Source organism: Hyla sarda, chromosome 6, assembly GCF_029499605.1.
Source record: "Hyla sarda isolate aHylSar1 chromosome 6, aHylSar1.hap1, whole genome shotgun sequence".
Lineage (NCBI taxonomy): Eukaryota > Metazoa > Chordata > Amphibia > Anura > Hylidae > Hyla > Hyla sarda.
Genome location: NC_079194.1, coordinates 251,815,937 through 251,837,163, shown reverse-complemented (window position 1 = coordinate 251,837,163; position 21,227 = coordinate 251,815,937). Strand labels below are relative to the sequence as shown.

Sequence of the window (21,227 nt, the reverse complement as noted above, 5' to 3'; positions counted from 1 at the left end):
GACATTGTTATGTGGACAGGTACGGAATCCAAAGCTTCGGACTTCGTCAGCTACATGAACATGTCCACAATCTCCGTTTCACCTACCAGTGGCATATGAATCGGGTTCCATTCCTTGATGTCACCTTAACTGCTACATGCCATTATCCAGAATCGACACCTGCACCTAACGTAAACCTTTCACTGGCAACACCATTTTACATGCCACTTCTTGCCATCCCCACCATACAATAACAGGCATACTGGTTGGTGAATTAAGTAGGGCGAAAAGAAACTGCTCAAGCAGAGACAACACAATTACAGAACGTGACACAGAATGTAGTCGTCTCAAAGCTAGAGGTTAGAAAACTTAGATGTTAGAGAGAGCTAAACACAAAATTCAGGATAGATCAAGAACAACCCTGCTCTAGATTCGGAAGGTGGCACAAACCAACAATCAGTTGGACTACCAGAATAAAATTTTGTTTTTGTCACTACATATAGTGTAGAATTTGATGCCATTAAAGCCATTGTAAATAAATTCATTCCAATACTCAGACAGGATCCTACTTTGGATATTATTTTGAAAGAAGGGTGTAATTTTTCTTCCCAAAAGGCCCCGACACTAGCCAGTATTCTCTCCCCAAGCTTATTACCTCCATCAACCCCTGAAAATGCAAGAAACTGGATCAAAACGCAGGGTTTCCATAGATGTGGACAGGCAAGATGTGTAGTGTGCCAGTATGCCATAAAAAACGTTTTCCTTTTCTGTTGCACGTTCTAACAAAATCTATAAGATCAGAGACTTTCTTAATTGTGATTCTTGTTTTGTAATCTATAAGACAACATGTTCCACTTGCAATTTGACATATATTGGTTATACTAAAAGAAGTGTAAAAAAAAACGCATTCAGGAATTTATATGGGATGCAGTCAATTCACTTAATGTGAATGCGTCCAATGTATCTCGTCACTTTGGTGATGTTCATGCTGGTGACGTATCCTACATGCGTTTTTTTGCCATCGAAAGAGTCCATAAACAAATTAGAGAAGGCAACTTGTTGAAGGCAATCGGAGACCGAGAGACCCTGTGGTTATACAGATTTGACTGTTTTCAGCCTAAAGGATTGAATAACCATGCAGATTTATTTTTCCATTATTTAGAAATTGCAGCTTTGTGTCTTTGTAAATGTCTCTGTAACAACAAATCTTTCCAGCTATTACTGTTTTTATGTTTGTTTCATATTTTTTGTGTTCAGATGATGCGGTTTTACTAGTTAATATTGGCATTTATGTGTAAGAGGTGTGAGAGCGCTCAGGGACAAGGAGGAGAGGTAGATGTTGCCACTCCCTTATGATACCTTTATGCCCGAAGAATAGAGAATGTCTTCTATCATGGGTCAGGCACCCACATAATCTTCTAATATTTGGGTTCTCCATCAAATCCTCTTTCTAGGGTTACCTGACATGACCCCCTTATTGTGTATGATTTACCCAGTGCATACAGTTCGGGAAGGGATCAATACACAAGGGTCATGTGAGGACTCATTTTAAAGGTAGTATGATGGAGAATCCAACCATATATAATAGGGCCAGGGATGCACTTCCCTAACCCCCATATTTAATATTGAAAAATATAGGATTTTCCAATTGGGTCAACTTCATACATCTCTTTCATCTATTGACACCCAGGCTGGTGCCTTGCTGGCTAAAATGGTGTTAACTTTCCTGTCATAGAGCAGCTGTGTTACTGAACCCCCCTGCTAGGATTAGTCAGACCTATACCCAGGCTGGATAGATATGTAGGCTCCATGGTGCCCTGATCAAAAGAGAATTAATTATTGTTGAAATGCTAAACTCACAGGTAAGGGTAATTGAATTTACAAGATGTACATACAAATGGATATTTTACAGGACATATATCACAAATGACAACAATCACCCTGCAACATGGATATATTTTGCCATGGTATATGACAAACACCCCAACAGGTGTCGACCATCACTGTCCACTCCCCCTCCTGCCCCCTGACTATAAATAGGTTACAATTTTGTACATGCTATAGGTTTCGTTAGTCGTAGACTCGAAACGCGTCAACCGTGCATACTGACTGTTTGTTCACCTTGTGCCTGACGATTTTAAAGCTGCAATAAACTTGGAGTTTTAAGTGTCTCGGCCGTTCCACTTTTCCTTCTTCTAATTTACAAATCTGTTTAACTTTCTGGCACCAGTTGATTTAAAAAAAAAAATCCACAATGGGCTGTGTCCTTAAGGGGTTAAGTTCATGGCAATAGTTCTCTTAAAATGCACTTCAAAATAAGGAAAACTCATCGAAAATACACATGCTGGGAACTGACCTCAACCCCATTTATGAGTCTAATGGGTTCACCTGGGTGACCTCTAGCACCAGCAGCCTGATATGATGACCAAGTGAAAACACTCCACCTCTCTCTCTGCAATGCCAAAGGATTCATGGGAAATGCTTGATGAGAGTTGGACCGTGCACCCCGCCCCCAGTGAGCTAGCAACTTCCTTACTGTTAGATTTGTAAATCACTTGTATGTAATCTTAATCCTTCCAGTACTTCCAGCTGCTGTATACCACAGAGGAATTTCTTTTCTGTCTGACCACAGTGCTCTCTGCTGACACCTCTTTCCATGTCAGGAATTGTCCAGGGCAGGATAGGTTTGCTATGTGGATTTGTTTCTGCTCTGGACAGTTCCTGTCATGGACAGAGGTGTTAGCAGAGAGCACTGTGGTCAGACAGTAAAAATGTAAAAAGAAAGAACTTCCTCTGGAGCATACAGCAGCTGATAAGTACTGGAAGGATTATGATTTTTAATTGGGCCGGGATAGGAGGTCGGGATAGGAGGACGGGATGTGGGGTTGGGATATGACAACAATATATGAGGACTACATATGAAGTCAAAAGCTTCCTTGTTTGTTTATTTTCCTCCCCAAAAAGGATTTGGAAGGAAAAACCGGGTACTCAGCTTGTTATATATATATTTAGAATATATTATCACCTATACTGTGGATATTTTGGTGTAAACTTAGAATACAAATTCCTGTGATCTGGAAGACTGCCGTTTATTTTCTCCGATTATTTTACTGTGGGTACAAATTGTTTCTTTTCTGTTGCTAAATGATAAATCCCAGAGCATGCATTAAAAATCTCTTCTTCTAAATTACCAACTAAAGATGCAGATCATGCATAACATCTGCAGTAAACATTAGAAGGTCTTTATACCTTAGTCACAGTTTGGGTAGGCAAATATTCTAATGAACTTGATTACCTTGGTGATTACATTTGTTGTTTTACACTAATTTTGCTCAGACTGCTGGACAGAATTATACACGTATCTAAGTAGGTATGGACATAAAATAAACATAATGGGGGAGATTTATCCAAACCTGTGCAGAGGAAAAGTTGCGAAGTTGACCATAGCAACCAATCAGATCGCTTCTTTCATTTTGCAGAGGCCTTGTCAAAATTATAAGAAGCGATCTGATTGGTTGCTATGGGCAACTCGGCAACCTCTCCTCTGGACAGGTTTTGATAAATCTCCCCCAATGTGTTGTGGAGCGGTAAGGCACAAAGTACAATGGGTAAGGATATTCCAGCACCGTTTACATTACTGCACTAACTATCTCCATGTTATTATAGAAGTCCATGGAATTAGTTCTACACTGCTTTGATTATTGTAAAACATGTATTCCATTACTTGGGTATATAGTATTAGTGACATAAATTTAGACTATATATTGACATATAACCCATCAGTACTACCGTCACAAAACAGTGAAGGAATTGGAATATTATTAATAAGTTGTGTAATTAGAGGTATCATATTGGATATCAGGGGTGTGGAAATTTTATAAAAAAAACTACTTGTCCACGGGACTAAAATGGAACAAAATCTACTTGTCCCTCATGATGATCCACTTGTCCGGGCCAATTTTCGCTTCTACACTCTCGTTTTTTCCTCCTCTCCCTCTAATAGCCATAACTACCTACTATAATAATACCTTTTAATTTTTCAATAACATATTCTCCGCACCAAAAGAAAAAAAAAATATATATATATATATATATATATATGTATATGTAATCGGTGAAGTGAAATAGTAAAAGATAATTTTGCAAATTTGGTGGTTTTCTTTTCTACACCATTTAACTTGTGGTTGAGCTAACGTGTTTTTTGAAACTTTAGGCCGGCCTGATTACAGTAATACCAGATTTGTATAGTTTCCGTCATATTTTACAAATAAATAAAAAAATCTGAACTTTTACCCCTTGGGGACGGAGCCCATTTTGACCCTAAGGACGAGAGCATTTTTTGCAATTCTGACCACTGTCACTTTAAACATTAATAACTCTGGGATGCTTGTACTTATGAATTTGATTCAGAGATTGTTTTTTCATGACATATTCTACTTTATGTTAATGGTAAATTTTCGGTGATACTTGCATCATTTCTTGGTGAAAAATTCCAAAATTTCATGAAAAATTTGAAAATTTTGCATTTTTATAACTTTGAAGCTCTCTGCTTGTAAGGAAAATAGACATAACAAATAAATTATATATTGATTCACATATGCAATATGTCTACTATGTGTTGGCATCCTAAAGTTTACATGTTTTTACTTTTGGAAGACCTCAGAGGGCTTCAAAGCTCAGCAGCAATTTTTCAAGTAAATTTCAAAATCTGAATTTTTCAGGGACCAGTTGAGTTTTGAAGTGAATTTGAGGGTCTTTATGTTAGAAATACCACATATTGGACCCCATTATGAAAACGGCACCCCTCAACGTATTCAAAATGACATTCAGAAAGTTTGTTAACCCTTTAGGTGTTTCACAGGAATAGCAGCAAAGTGGATGCGAAAATTCAATATCTTCATTTTTTACACTAACATGTTCTTGTAGACCCATATTTTTTATTTTTACAAGGGGTAAAAGGAGAAAAAGCCTCCCAAAATGTGTAACCCAATTTCGCTCGAGTAAGGAAATGCCTCATATGTGGATGTAAAGTACTTTGTGGGTGCACTAGAGGGCCCAGAAGAGGAGTGACAATGGCATTTTAGAGAGCGAAAAACATCCCACATGGCATACTATTTGGGAAACCACACCCCTCAAGGCACATAACAAGGGGTCAAGTGAGCTTTAACACCTCACAAGTGTTTGAAAAATTTTCAATAAATTTGGACGTGAAAATGAAAAATTTTACATTTTTCACAAAAATTCTGATGTTACCCCAAATTTTTCATTTTCACAAGGGATAATAGGTGAAAAGTCCCCCAAAATTTGAAACCCCATTTCTCTCGAGTAAGGAAATACCTCATATGTGGATGTAAAGTGCTCTGTGGGTGCACTAGAGGGCTCAGAAGGGAAGGAGCGACATTGGGCTTTTGGAAAGTGAATTTTGCTGAAATGGTTTTTGCGGGGCATGTCTCATTTAGGAAGCCCCCATGGTGCCAGAACAGAAAAAAATAAAAAAAAAACACCTGGCACACTATTTGGGAAACTACCCCCTCAAGGAACGTAACAAGGGGTGCAGGGAGCATTTACACCCCACTGGCGTTTGACAGATCTTTGTTACAGTGGGCTCTGCAAATGAAAAATTACATTCTTCATTTTCACGGACCACTGTTTCAAAAATCTGTTAGTCACCTAAAACCACCAAAACTACAACTCCCTGCATGCACTGACAGACCATGCATGCTGGGAGTTGTAGTTATGCAACAGCTGGAGGCACACTGGTTGGGATTGGGAAACACTGAGTTAGGTAACAGACTACCGCAGTGTTTCCGCACCACTGTCTGTTTCCTAACTCAATGTTTCCTAACCCATGTGCCTCCAGCTGTTGCAACTACAACTCCCAGCATGCATGGTATGTCAGCGCATGCTGGGAGTTATAGTTTTGCAACAGCAGGAGGCACACAGGTTGGGAAACACTGAGTTAGGAAACAGACAATGTTTCCCAACTAGTGCGCCTCCAGTTGTTGCAATACTACAACTCCCAGCATGCCCAGACAGCCGAAGGGCATGTTGGGATTTGTACTTATGCAACAACTGGAGGAGAACAGTTTGGAGACCATTGTGTAGTGGTCTCCAAACTTTAGCCCTACTGATGTTGCAAGACTTCAACTCCAAGAATGCCCAGACTGCCCAGGCATGCTGGGAGTTGTAGTTCGACAACATCTGAAGGGCCAAATGTTGCCAAACTACAACTCCCAGCATGCCTGGACAGTCTTGGCATGCTTTGAATTGACATCTGGAGCGCTACACTTTGGACACCTCTGTATAGTGGTCTCCAAACTGTGCCCTTCCTTATATTGCAGAGCTACAACTTTCAGCATGCTGAGACTGTCCAAGCTTGCTGGGAGTTGTAGTTCTGCAATATCTGGAAGGACAGTGGTCTCCAAACTGTGGCCCTCCAGATGTTGCAAAACTACAACTCCCAGCATGCACAGACAGCCAAAGGCTGTCTGGGCATGCTGGAAGTTGTAGTTTTGAAACTCCCAGATACAGCAGTGAAGATCACTTTACGGCGATCTTCACAGCTGTATCTAGGAAACCGCCGCCGCCTGCACTTGCATGAGCCTCCTGTCAGCCTGTCCCTGGTCCTCGGTCGCCGCGGTCCCCGCAACGGCCCCCGCACTTCGCTGCCATCTTCCGCTGCTCTGCTTCGACATCCACGATGAACGTTTCCCCTACCCTGCGATTCGCCAATTGGCCGCATCGGCCAATCGCAGGGGATAGGAGGAGGTGGCACCCTGCCACCTCGCTCCTATCCTCTAGGATGATCGGGGCTGTCGGACAGCTCCGATCATCCCTATTTTCCGGACTATCGAGATATCGGATCCCTATTTTCCGGGCTCTGGGCTATCGGGTCCTCTAGGATGATCGGGGCTGTCTCTGACAGCTCCGATCATCCCTATTTTCTGGGCTATCGGGTCATCAGAGACCCGATCAGCCCGGAAAAGCCGTGGATCGCCGATCTGAATTGATCAGCGATTTGCGGCGATCGCTGACATGGGAGGGGTCTCAGGCATTTGCACGGGATGCCTGCTGAATGATTTCAGTAGGCATCCCGTTCTGATACCTGTCCGGCTAGCGGTGGGGATCGAAATTCCCACGGGCCTACAGGTACGCCCTTGGTCCTTAAGTACCAGGACGCAAGGGCGTATCCATACGCCTGTGGTCCCCAACAGGTTAAAAAAAAAAAGTTCTGCATACCAGGCTGTATGAGGGCTAATTTTTGGCACCATAATAAGTTTTTTGTATCGGTACCATTTTGGTATTGATCTGACTTTTAAATCGCTTTTTACCTTTTTTTTTTCTGGGATATTATAAAAAATGTTTTTACATTTACATAATTTACCGTATGGGATACATAATGTTATATTTTAATTGTTTGTACAATTACGCACGCAGCGATACTAAATGTTTATTTTTATTATGTTTACATTTTTTTTATATAGGAAAAGGGAGTGATTTGAACTTTCAACATGGAAGGGGTGTCTTTTAAACTTTTATTAAAACTTTAATTTTTTTTACACTTTATTAGACTTTTAGGAGGAATTATTAGATTCCTCATACAGATTAATAGAGTTCTATTGAACTCCATTGATCTGTGTGCTCTGCACTCCATTGATAGAGCCTAGTCCAGCCAGGCTCTATCAATGACAGCCACGGGACAACAGGGAACAGAGGTAAGCCCTCCTGCTACATCTATAGTGGATCGCCCACTTGCGATTGAGCTGCGGGGAGGGCAGTTTTCGGCGATCGCCGCATGTTGGCTATAAGCAGCAGCCCCCGGCTACTGAAATCAGCCAGGTGCTGCAGAGTATGAAGCGGGCACAAGTTGGGAGCCCCCTCCATACAGACTGCTGAGCACCACCGCGCTTGTCAAGTCCTGCCCTGCTTGCCAGAAGCCGGGCTAAGGGACGGAAATATTCACCTGACCGGAATTGCATGTCCCAGGCATCGGGTGATAGGAATTCCACATCCCGGGATATTCTATTACATGGTAGTAGTGCAAATGATTGTGCATAATATTTTATGCCCTAAGCTTCATTTTGTGTATTGGTACATACTGTCCGTTGAGTCTCATATGTACAGTCATGGCCGTAAATGTTGGCACGCCTGAAATATTTCAAGAAAATGAAGTATTTCTCACTGAAAAGGATTGCAGGAACACCTGTTTTGCTATACACGTTTATTCCCTTTGTGTGTATTGGAACTAAACAAAAAAAAGTGGAAAAAAAGCATATTGGACATAATGTGACACCAAACTCCAAAAATGGGTTGGGAAAAATTATTGGCACCCTTTTACTTAATATTTGGTTGTACACTCTTTGAAAAAAATAACTGAAATAACTTCCTATAACCACCAATAAGCTTCTTACACCTCTTAGCCGAAATGTTGGACCACTCTTCCTTTGCAAACAGCTCCAGGTCTCTCTTATTTTCCCAACAGCAATTTTAAGCTCTCTCCACAGGTGTTCAATGGGATTTAGATGTGGACCCATTGTTGGCCACTTCAGAACTCTCCAGCGATTAGTTGCCATCCATTTCTGGGTGCTTTTTGATGTATGCTTGGGTCATTGTCCTGCTGAAAGACCCAAGATCTCGAACGCAAACCCAGCTTTCTGACACTGGGCTGTACAGTGTGACCCAAAATCTGTTGGTAATCCTCAGATTTTATGATGCTTTGCACTAGGGATCGACCGATATCGGGTTTTTAGGGCCGATAATCGGTGGAGGTTAGGGCCGAGAGCCGATAACTTATACCGATATTCCGGTATAAATTATCGGCTATTTATCCCCCCTCGACACCGCTGCAGAGCATTGATTTAAAGCGGGCGCTTTAAATCAATGCACTGCGGTGGCTTTTGCAGTGTCATAGGCCGCCGCTGCTACCGCCACCACCACCCGCTTCTCTCCCCTTACCTGTCAGGGTGGTCCAGGCCATCCATCCTCCCTTCCTGTAGTGTCCGGCGGCATTCCGGGTGGAGGATGAAATGGTCCGGGCTGTCCTTCTCCGGCGGTCATCTCCACTCCCGGCAGGCACCGGCCTAGTACGCTGCATAGACGTCGCTGCGCAGTGACGCCCGTGCGCAGCGACGCACCTGACGTCACAGCGTAGCGGCGTCTATGCAGAGGAATGCCGCCGGAAACTACAGGAAGGATGGCCCGGACTACCCCCATTCCGGGTAAGTTTAATTTTTTTTTTATTGACTCGGAGGTTGGGGGAGGGGCCCGACTGGTATAGCGGTATGGGCAAAAATCCATACCAGTATACCGCCCAGCACTACGGGGGGGCGGTCGCGGTGCGGTGGGGGCGATGCGGGGGGCGGGGCATTATCGGCAAGGTAATTGCCGATACCGATAATGCCCAAAATCGTGATTATCGGCCGATAATATCGGCCATACCGATAATCGGTCGATCCCTACTTTGCACACATTCAAGGCACCAAGTTCCAGAGGCAGCAAAACAACCCCAAAACATCATTGAACCTCCACCATATTTCATTTGTAGGTACTGTGTTCTTTTCTTTGTAGACCTAATTCTATTTTCAGTAAACAGTAGAATGATGTGCTTTACCAAAAAGCTCTATCTTGGTCTCATCTGTTCACAAGAAGTTTTCCCAGAAGGATTTTGGCTTACTCAAGTTAATTTTGGCAAAATGTAGTCTTGCTTTTTTTATGTCTCTGTGTCAGCAGTGGGGTCCTCCTGGATCTCCTGCCATATTGTTTCATTTCATTCAAATGCCGATGGATAGTTTGCGCTGAAACTGATGCTCCCTGAGCCTGCAGGACAGCTTGAATATCTTTGGAACTTGTTTGGGGCTGCTTATCCACTTATCCAGACTATCCTGTGTTGACATTTTTCATCAATTTTTCTCTTCTGTCCACGCCCAGAGAGATTAGCTACAGTGCCATGGGTTGCAAACTTCTTGATAATGTTGCTCACTGTGGACAAAGGCAAATCTAGATCTCTGGAGATGGACTTGTAACCTTGAGATTGTTGATATTTTTCCCCAATTTTGGTTCTCAAGTCCTCAGACAGTTCTCTTCTCCTCTTTCTGTTGTCCATGCTTAGTGTGGCACAACTTCTCTCCATTTTATCTGCTTTCTGGTGTGATTTTTATATTGCCCCCAACTGTTACTTGCCCCCAGGTGAGTTTAAAGGAGCATCACATGCTGCAAACAATCTAAATTTTCCACAATTTTTAAAAGGTGCCAATAATTTTGTCCAGACCATTTTTGGAGTTTGGTGTGACATTATGTCCAATTTGCTTTTGTTCCTCCCTTTTTGGTTTAGTTCCAATACACACAAAGGGAATAAACATGTGTATAGCAAAACATGTGTTACTGCAATCCTTTTCTGTGAGAAATACTTAATTTTCTTGAAAATGTATATGTTTTAATAGTGTTTAATAAAATTTTGTTTTACATACCAATTGAAGTGTAAGCTCTACATTTTCTTTAGTGTACAATGGAATACTGTACTGTATAAGCCATTAAATCATCACAATTGCAATATCTAACTATCTTGACTGGCTGTTGCAGACTTGCACCACACGGTCAAAAATGATCATGCACTATTCCCTACCAAAACCAAGCAAAGTACATGTTTCAAAAAACACAGAAAAAGGCAGAAATAAAAGCAGCCATCAATGTACCCACCTTATGGTAATAGTTATTTTTGGCAGATGATGGCAAATGTGGTCGGATTGCTCCGGATTGCTCAGGTTTGCTGAGGAACACAAATGCTGCCTCCTGCCGGGTCCAGAAGAAAAGAGGGGGTGGGACCCCATTCCCATGTGACTTCAGGGGTATGAAAGCTGTACTGAGCATGCTCAGTAAAAATAACGTCCGTTATAATAACGTGCATTAATGGATGTATTTACTAATGTCCGTCGGCCATAGACTTCAATGTTAAAAATAACGTACGTTAATTTACACGTTTCTTGTGACGGAAGAAAAATTAGTACATGTGCCGTTATTTCTCACGTCACAACTAACGTACGTTAGTCATGACGAGCTATAACGTGTGATAATGGGTAAACGAAAAACCCGTTGACTTGAATGGGGTTGTTTAATAATTTTTCAAACGTACGTTTATTAACGGGTGAACTTCATAGTGTGAAAGCAGCCTAAAGTGTGCTTGTTCTTTATAGGTTTATCATGTTTGGTTTAGGACCATCAGATCTGTATGTATGCAGCAACATATTACAACCAACATTTAGGATACTTCAGGCTCCCCTCGTATCCTCCCAGTGCCACTACGTGTGGTGTTTACTTGTTCTCGTCTCACTACATGCTCTGTGTTTTAACAGCTGGCTCTCCGCAGGCTGTAGGTTTTCAGCCAAATTGCTGACAGGAATATCTCACTGTCCTTTAAGAAGCAGACAGCCTACCATACTACTGAGAGAAATGTGTTCATGGATCACTTGGGGCAGGAGCTGTGCTATAGTACATAACACCTAAAGCTTATGGTTAACACCTAAATCTATCTATCTAGCTATACAGTATGTGTATATATATATATATATATATATATATATATATATATATATATATATATATATATATATATATACAGGGGTGTGGAAATTTTATAAAAAACTACTTGTTCATACAGCACTAAAATGGAGCAAAATCTACTTGTCCCTCATGACGATCCACTTGTCCAGGCCAATTTTTGCTTTTACGCTCTAATTTTTTTCCTCTTCGCCCTATAATAGCCATAAATACCTACTATAATGATACCTTTTTAAATTTTTCAATAACATATTCTCCGAGTCAAAATAGTAAAAGATAATTTTGCAGATTTGGTGTTTTTCTTTTCTACGCCATTTACCTTGTGGTTGAGCTAACATGTTAGTTTTACACTTTAGGCCGGCCTGATTACAGCAATACCAGATTTCTATAGTTTGTCATGTTTTACTAATTAAAAAAAAAATTCTGAACTTTTTTGAATTTTTTTAATTGCCATTTTTTGACCCCTGTAGCATCTTTTTTTCCCGCATACCAGGCTGTATGAGGGCTAATTTTTTGAGCCATAATCTGTTTTTGTATCGGTACCATTTTGGTATTAATCTGACTTTTTAACTTTTTTTTTTCTGGGATATTATAAAATTGCAATCCTGTGGTTTGGTATTTTTTTTTTTACATTTACCGTACGGGATACATAATATTATATTTTAATAGGTCGTACAATTATGCACGCAGCGATACTAAATATGTTTTATTTTTATTATGTTTGCATGGTTTTATATAGGAAAAGGGGGTCATTTTAACTTTTAACATGGAAGGGGTTAAGGTGTGTCTTTTAAACTTTTATTTAAACTTTTTTTTTTTTTTTTACACTTTATTAGACTTTTAGGAGGAATCATTAGATTCCTCATACAGATGAATAGAGTTCTATTGAACTCAATTGATCTGTGTGCTCTGCGATCCATTGATAGAGCCTAGTCAAGCCAGGCTCTATCAATGACAGAGCCACAGGACAGCAGGAAGCAGAGGTAAGCCCTCTGGCTTCCTGCACAGTGGATCGCCTGCCCGCGATCATGCTGCGGGGGGGATGGGCGATCCACCCCACTAGCCCACCAGAGAGCATTCTCAGGTCCCTTTAGACACCGCTGTCAGCTTTGACAGCGGCGATCTAAAGGGTTAATAGCCAGCCGCATGCTGGCTATTAACGGCGGCCCCCGGCTACTGAAAACAGCCAGGGGGCTGCAGAGTATGGAGCGGGCAGGAGTCCAGTGCCTGCTCCATACAGACTGCTAAGTGCCGCATGCTGGCTGGAAACTTGCGCCCCGTGCAGACTTGCGTCCGCTCCTCCCCGCAGCTCTCCAAAGCTTAGAGCTGTGGAGCGAAGGCAGAGGACGCAGGTCTGTACGGGGAGAAAGAAGGCAGAGCAGGGGAAAGATGACTTACACAGCCTCTCATCTCCCCTCCCCCTGCTCTGCATTCGGAGGACGCAAGTTTTTACAGCCGGGGGCTGCAGAGTACGGAGCGGGCAGGAGTCGGGAGCCCGCTACATACAGACTGCAGAGCGCCGCAGTGCTTGTCAGGTCCAGCCCTGCTTGCCCAAAGCCGGGCTAAGGGCCGGAAAAATGTACCTGCCTGTTGCCCGGAACGGCATGTCCCGGGCGTTGGGCGATAGGAATTCCACATCTCTGATATATATATCTCAATGGGTGAGATTTATCATTAGGTGTCTATTGTAGACACAGATCTACCCCTTTACACTGCTTGTCTAATTTACACTCTTGCTCAAGATTTACTGAAGTTGTCACTCCTTTGATAAATTTTGTGCAAATATAGAAAGATCCCCCCCCCCCTTTGCTCTTCCATGCACTCCTTCTCTACCTCACACTTCACAGAGCTGTACACAGAGCTGTTCCCCTGTACACTGCTCACATAGCTAGAAGTGCCGGAGCAGCAGTGTGTGCCGAACAAAACTCTACACAATAGTAAAATCATAAATCTTTATAAAGTACACAGAGGGGGAGATTCTCAAAGAATTTTAGCACCCAAAAAAAAAAAAAAAAAATTTTGGCGCGAAAAGTATCGACCACATTTTCAAAGAGCTTTGTTCCTCAGTTTACACTGTTCACGTCAGTTTTGTAAAAGTGGGCATGTGCTTTTACATGATATTTTCGAAGGGGTGAGAGTCCAGTTTACATCAAAAATTTCACACCAGCTTTTTGTAGAAATCACAGAAATGGTTGTATTTTTATTGTTTTTGTTTTCTTCTCATTTTAGATACGTGAATGCGTAGGACTGCATCAGATTTGGTGGTTTGCGATGATGAACAGCATTTTTTTCAATGTCAATAAAAGGGTTAATGAGGGCTGTTGGGGAGTGTGTTCTTTTTTTTTTCTTTTTATAAAACATTATTTTTAATGTGTTGTGTTTTTTATAATTGAATTTTCGGCTTTTTAGTGGAAGCCGTCTTATAGACAGAATCTGTTACTAAGGCAGGGCTTAGCGTTAGCCCTAAAATTAGTTAGCGCTAACCCCCAATTATTATCCCGGTACCCACTGCCACAGGGGTGCCGGGAAGAGCCGGTACAACAGGCCTGGAGCGTCAAAAATGGCTCTCCTGGGCTTAGGCGGTTACAGGCTGGCGTTTTTTTGGCTGGAGAGGGCCAGTAACAATGGTCCTCGCCTACCCTGGTAACGTCAGGCTGTTCCTGCTTGGTTGGTATCTGGCTGATAATGAAAAATTGGGGGAACCACACGTTTTTTTTAAGATAATAAAAAATAAAAAAATGCATAGGATTCCCCCTATTTTCAGTATCAGCCAGATACCAACCAAGCAGCAACAGCCTGACGTTACCAGGATGGGCAAGGACCATTGTTACTGGCCCTCCCCAGCATAAATAATGCCGGCCTGTTACTGCCTAGGCCAAGGAGCACCATTTTTGATGCTCCGGGCCTGTTGGTACCAGCTCTTCCCGGAACCCCTGTGGCGGTGGGTACCAGGGTAATAATTAGATTTTGGGGCTAACGCTAAGCCCTGGCATAGTAATGGATTTCGTCAATAAGATGGCTTCCACTACTAAGCCTGAAAATTCAGTTCTAAAAAACACAACACATTGAAAAAAAAAATTTATTTTGAAAAACACTCCCCCACAGCCCTAGTTAACCATTTTATTGAAATTTAAAAAATGCTGGTAACAGTCCACCGAATCTGACGTAGTCCTCTGCATTTAGAAAGAAGAAAAGAAAAACAAATATGGTTTAGTAAATTTTTTGCGCTCTCCCCTGGGGAGAGTACACATAATGCAGCGTGTTCATAAACAGGGAGCCTCCAATTGTTGCTAAACTACAACTCCCATCATGGGGGCTGTAGTTAAGCATCAGCTGGAGTCTCCATGTTTGGGAAAACACTGCCAGAAAGGCTCTGTTCCCAATATACAAAACACATAATAAAAACAGAGTCAGGCCTGGACTGTGTAGCTCGATCTGTCCCTCTGCCCTTGGACTACTACTCCCATCATGGGAGTAGTTGTAGTACCGCAGCGCTGAGGGATGGCACTTGCACATCCCCTGGCTGCGGGACTTTTAGAACTACTACTCCCATCATGGACAGACCCCATCCATGATGGGAGTTATAGTCCAAGGGCTGAGGGGCAGATTGCACCGGGTCATTCTCCAGAGTCCCACTGCGATCTGCAGTTATTAACTGTAAAAGCCATCGGCACATGCGGCTACACTGTGCTGCCCACCGTCTCCTGTATACAGCTGTCACATTTCATAATCCCCGCCTGGGAGACGGGAGCTCTCATTGGTGAATAACTATTCACCAATCAGAGCTCCTGTCTCCCGGAGGGGGGATTATGAATTTTGAGCAGTGTATACAGGAGCCAGCGCGGAGCTTTTACAGTTAATAAATACAGATCGCAGTGGGTCTCTGGAGAATGACCCGGTGCAATCTGCCCCTCAGTCCCTGGACTATAACTCCCATCATGGGCAGAGTTTGTCCCATGATGGGAGTAGTTGTAGTACCGCAGCGCTGAGGGTTGGCACTTGCACATCCCCTGGCTGCGGGATTTTAGGACTACTACTCCCATCATGGACAGGCTCCATCCATAATGGGAGTTATAGTCCAGAGGCTGAGGTGCAGATCACAGCAGGTCATTCTCCAGAGACCTGCTGCGATCTGCATTTATTAAGTTAACAAGCCGGAGGCACATTAGGCTACACTGAGCTGCCCGCCGGCTCCACTCTCCTGTATACATCTCTCATAATTCATAATCGCCGCCGCCGGGAGACTGGAACTCTGATAGGTGAAAAGCTATTCACCAATCAGAGCTCCCGCCTCCCGACAGTGGCGATTAAGTTAACAAGCCGGCGGCATATGCGGACAGCGCAGTGTAGCCGCATATGCCGCCGGCTTGTTAACTTAGAGTACCTGTCATCATCTAAACTTTCCCTGATCCCTCTCCCCATCTGTCCCTTACTCTAACTATGCCTATCCCTGTGTTTATTGAGGTTTAAAACGCTGTGGAAATACCATTTTTTATCCCTCTTCATTAGCTCAGGAGCACTGTCTTTCTGAGGGTTGGAAGGAGGTGGGTCCCTGCAGGCATGATGTCACATGAAGCCTGGCTGGGACTCTGCTTCTGCCAGTCTTCCTGTATGCTGCTCTCCCTCTGCAGCAGTGTTTCCCAACCAGGGCACCTCCAGCTGTTGCAAAACTACAACTCCCAGCATGCCCAGACAGCCAACAGCTCTGTCTCTCTCTCTCTCTCCTGTGTCTCTCTGCACTAAAAAGTCAATGCTGAGAACCAGGGGCAGTGGGAGCAATTACAGAGGCAGTGATTAAGATGAATGTCAGGGGGGGGGGGGGCACAGAGCAGGGAGTGCAGTGAGATGATACAATGTATAAGATAACGTGTGGTGAGGGGCAGGGAGAACACAGAGCAGGGGGAAGGGGGAGGTGACTGGCTGTTATATGAGAGGCATGTGCAGGCTTGTAGCTCACAGGCTGGGAGCGAGTCCTGAGCTGAGAGCACTGAACTTCCTGTGGAAGGACCAGAGCCCTTCAGCATTAGTCCTAAAAGCTGTACACTTACTATGAAAAGCATAGGATGCTGCTTGCAGACCAGGCATAGAAGAGTGACCCCTAGTGGCCAAAAGTATAAAATGAAAAAACTGGTATAAATATTAATATTTTTTAATGAAGATATATTACAATATCTCTTCATTAATGATTATGAACAACATATTAAAAGTTTTTGTTGATGACAGTTGCTCTTTAATAAATGCAGATCGCAGCGGGTCTTGGGAGAATGACCTGCTCGATCTGCACCTCAGCCCCTGGACTATAACTCCTATCATGGACGGAGTCTGTCCATGATGGGAATAGTAGTCCTAAAAGTCCCGCAGCCGGGTAATGTGCAAGTGCCATCCCTCAGCGCTGTGGTACTACAACTACTCCCATCATGAGACAGACTCTGCCCATGAGAGGAGTTATAGTCCAGGGGCTGAAGTGCAAATGGCACAGAGTCATTCTCCAGAGACCAGCTGCGATCTGCATTTATTAACTGTAAAAGCCGGCGGCACGCGTGCTCCTGTATACACCGCTCATAATTCATAATCGCTGCTGCCAGGAGACTGGTGAATAGCTATTTACCAATCAGAGTTCCCGTCTCCCCGGCAGGGATTATGAGATGTGACAGCGTATACAGGAGCCAGCGGGCAGCGCAGTGTATCCGCATGTGCCGCCGGCTTTTACAGTTAATAAATGCAGATCGCAGCAGGTCTCTGGAGAATGACCCAGTGCGATCTGTACCTCAGCCCCTCAGAGTCTGTCCATGATGGGAGTAGTAGTCCTAACTGTCCCAAAATAGTTAATATATTATGTTTCCAAAATACAAAGGGGAACACAAGTTTCACATTCTCAGATGCTTTAGAATACTTTGGTATGTGTCCTCCAAGGAGGTGTATATTTGTGCAAGAAAAATGCAGTTGCGCTTTTTTTTTAAGTGAAAAAAACAAACGTGCAGTTAATTTGATTCTACAGTAGAAAGTGCTCTATGGTAAACTTAAAAATAGACATGGCTATGAAGAATTCTCAGATTTGACGCAAAAAAATTATTGCAGAAATTTTTGCGTTAAAAAATGGACAAAAAAAAGCTCTATATACAATGATAAATCCCCTCCAATGTGTGTATGTTTGTGTGTATGTTCCAGCATCCCGTCCAGACGGCTAAAGATGTCAACAACAAACATAGGATAGGTAATTTAACCCTTACCCACCCCCATTTGCCAGAGTCAGGGTTTTTGTTTAAAGTTCCATACAAGTCTATGGGAAATATATGTTAATGCATGACTTCCAAACGGCTGGAGATATTTTGATAATACTTAGTCACATGTCATTTATATGTTCACAAAAAATATAGGATAGTTAATTTAATTTAGTTTTTGTATGAAGTCCCATGCAAATCTACAGGGAATGTATGTTCTGGCATAACTTCTGTACGGCAGGAGATATTTCAGTAATACCTGGTACATATATTTTTTATATGACAATTAAAAATATATGATAGTTGGGCAGACTAGATGGGCCAAATGGTTCTTATCTGCCAACACATTCTATGTTTCTATTAACCCTTACCTACCCCCTTATATAAAAGATGGGTTTTTGCTTCAGGTCCCATGCAAGTCTATGGAACTTCCAGTACCTTACCACAAGCTCCACTCTGGATCTCTTGGTGAATGTGTCAGTCTGAGTGGCAAGCCACACCCCATCTCACAAAGACACGCCCACTATTTAAGCCCCACCTCTTTATTCTCTACTTTTTTTGTGCATCGGTCTGGCTTGCAAAGTACGCCCAGTTCCACAAAGCCACGTCCTCTTCTATTTTCAGCTTACAATATCTTCATTACAAATCGGTCCCACCTGAGGTCGGGATAGGAGGACAGGATATGATGGGACATGAGGACGGGACATGAGGTCTACATATGAGGTTCGGATAGGAGGACGGGATAGGAGGTTGGCTTATGAGGGCAGCATATGAGGCTGGAATATGAGGTTGGGATATGAGGACGGGATATGGGTTTGGGATATGACAACAATATGTGAGGATGGGAAGAAAAAACCTGGCAACACCAGGTACTCAGCTAGCATCTATATATATAAAACTCAATGAATGTGGGTATGTATGGATGTATGTATGTGTGTATGTTCCAGCATCAAGTCCAAACAGCTAAAGATATTAACATGAAACTTGGCACATATGTTACTTATATGTCTACAACAAACATAGGATAGGTAATTTAACCCTTACTCACCCCCATTTGCCAGGGGCGGGGTTTATGTTTAAAGGCCCATACAAGTCAATGGGAAATATGTTACTGCATAACTTCCAAACGGCTGGAGATATTTAGATAATACTTGGTCACATGTTACTTATGTCAACTTAAAATATAGGATATTTAACCCTTAAATATAGCGATTTTTGTTTAAAGTCCCATGCAAATCAATGGGAAATGTATGTTCCCACATAACTTCCGTACGGCTGGAGATATTTCAATACCTGGTACACATATTACGGGTTGGGATAGGAGGTCGGGATAGGAGGACTTGATAGGAGGACTTGATAGGAGGACGGGAAAGGAAGTTGCGATAGGTTGCGATAGGAGGTCGGGATAGGAGGAAAAGATAGGTGGTCGGGATAGGAGGATGGTATAGGAGGTCAGGATAGAAGGGTCGAGATAGGAGGATAGGATATGGGCTTTGGATATGACAACAATATATGAGGACTGGATATGAAGTCAAAAGCTTCTTCCTTTGTTTATTTTCCTCCCCAACAAGGATTAGGAAGGAAAAACCAGGCAACGCCGGGTACTCAGCTAGTATTTATATAAAACTCAACGTGTACGTGTGTGTGTATGTGTATGTTCAAGCATCACTTCCAAACCGATAAAGATATTAACATGAAACATGGCACACATGTTACTTATATGTCAACAACAAGCATAGGATATGTAATTTAACCCTTACCCACCCCCATTAGCGAGAATTGGGTTTTTATTTAAAGTCCCATACAAGTTTATGGGAAATATGTTATGCATAACTTCCAAACAGCTGGAGATATTTCGATAATACTTGGTCACATGTGTCTTATATGTCAAATAATAATATATCATGTTAAATTAACCCCTAACCTGCCCCCATATGTGAAGGATGGGATTTTCGTTTCAAGTACCATGCAAGTATTTAGGACTTCTGGTGCCTTACTCAACAAGCACCGCTCTGCTTCTCCTGGTGAATGCGTCATTCTGTCTGGTAAGCCACTCCCTCCCTGCATACCATGTCCCATCTCACAACGACACGCCCACCTTTTAAGCCACACCCCTTTTATTTTAAGCTTACAATATCTTTACCACAACGCAGCCCCACTTGAGGACAGGATATGAGGATTAGCTATGGGGATGGGATTTGGGGTCGGGATATAGGGACGGGATATGGGGTCGAGATATGAGAACAAAATATGAGGACAGGATATGAGGTTTCAATATGTATTGAATAAGAAAAAGAACAAGCTATAATCAACATGCACACAGGTTACTGGGAGGTAATATGGAAGAATTAGGCCTAATATTTATGACGGTGTGGTGAACAAGATGGCTGGTTAGCCATTGGTCTTTCCAGATTGGGCATGGATGCTTTTAACCTTTTAACCTAATGAGCAACATTTCTTTTTAAATACTGAGCAAAACCAACTGTAAATACCCTAAATAAGACAAATGTAAGTTATTCATTGCAGCCTGAATACCTGTCATTTTCAGAATACATATGACTTTCCAATGCTGAATGGTGGGATAGGATGATATTGCATCCCCACACTTATCCAAATATCCGTGATCAATACTGCCACAAGATAATCTTAGATTCTCCTAATTTTCTTATTAGAACTTGACGCTTTGCTGCATTTCTGGATGATGAGCTCTGTACTTGGATGTTGACTGGGATTTAGTTCCTTTCAATTTTGCTGGAGTTTAATCATAAGATTTTCATATCCAGAGGAAATCAACCCGAACTAAATCTAATTTTACCCAATTAAACAAATGCTTTTCCCACTAGATGACTTTTGTAAGATTTTAGAAAAGTAAACTTGGACATTAAAGGAACACTCCAGGTTAAACTAAAAGTGTTTTGGCTAGCACAAGGTCTGAGGGGCTGGTGCAGGAGACAGGACGTTAACGAACATTTAAAGAATGAATCACAGTGTAATGTATTTTCATATCAGGTCTGCGATAGGCAGAACTCAGTACATATTGCAGTATGGCAGGGCTTTACAAATCCCAAGTGCTAGGTCAACATGGTGACTGAGAATTTCATCCTTACACCTATGTTTTTGTCAGCCATTTGTTATATGGGTTAACCCCTTCCTGACCCATGATGTACATGTATGTCAAGGGTCTGGTGAGGGTCTGGTCAGTGCTTATTTATTACATTGATCTATGTAAGCAAACAATTGCTTATAATAGGCTCCTAGAGGGCAGAACAATACCAAATGCCAAAATTGCTGTGGTTACACCACATACCAGAAAAAGTTTAATAAAAATTGATCAAAAAGTAAATACTATGCATACAAAAGGTACTGGTAAAATATACAGTTGATTGTGCAAAAAATGAAAAATTGCACATGTCGGTAAAAAAATCCTGACTCCCGAACTTTTTTTTTTTTTTTTTGCTGGCTTCTAAAAAATGT

The 21,227-nt window shown here is 42.4% G+C and overlaps 1 protein-coding gene across 4 annotated transcripts in view; it reads left to right on the top strand.

The window, feature by feature from the left end:
* The window catches only part of TSPAN4 (tetraspanin 4), a 719,066-nt gene that overhangs the window by 119,798 nt on the left and 578,041 nt on the right, over nucleotides 1-21,227 (top strand). The window lies entirely within an intron of this gene.